Below are 274 nucleotides of genomic sequence, written 5' to 3' on the forward strand. Positions count from 1 at the left end.
GTGATTTTTCTGGAAGGTTCTGGAATCTTCTTTTTAATCCCTGGTGTTCTGAGCTCTCACGGTAAGGAATCTTAACGGGGATCTTATCCATCGTTCTGGGCACTTTCTCTTCCCTTTTAATTTGTAAATTCCTGTTCTGAATTTTTTTTTTTTCTTGTATTATACTTTGGTACTTGTCTCCCCATCATCATTTTTTTCTGTGTCCCTTTCTGGAACCCCTGTGGTGAAACGCGGAACCTCGTGGACTGACCTGCTGCGTTTCTTACCTTCTTCC

At 41.6% G+C, this 274-nt stretch overlaps 1 protein-coding gene across 1 annotated transcript in view; it reads right to left on the reverse strand.

The window, feature by feature from the left end:
- ENOX1 (ecto-NOX disulfide-thiol exchanger 1) overlaps positions 1-274 on the reverse strand; it is a 286,775-nt gene that overhangs the window by 207,147 nt on the left and 79,354 nt on the right. The window lies entirely within an intron of this gene.

This window comes from Pteropus alecto, unplaced genomic scaffold (genome assembly GCF_000325575.1).
Source record: "Pteropus alecto unplaced genomic scaffold, ASM32557v1 scaffold35, whole genome shotgun sequence".
Classification (NCBI taxonomy): domain Eukaryota; kingdom Metazoa; phylum Chordata; class Mammalia; order Chiroptera; family Pteropodidae; genus Pteropus; species Pteropus alecto.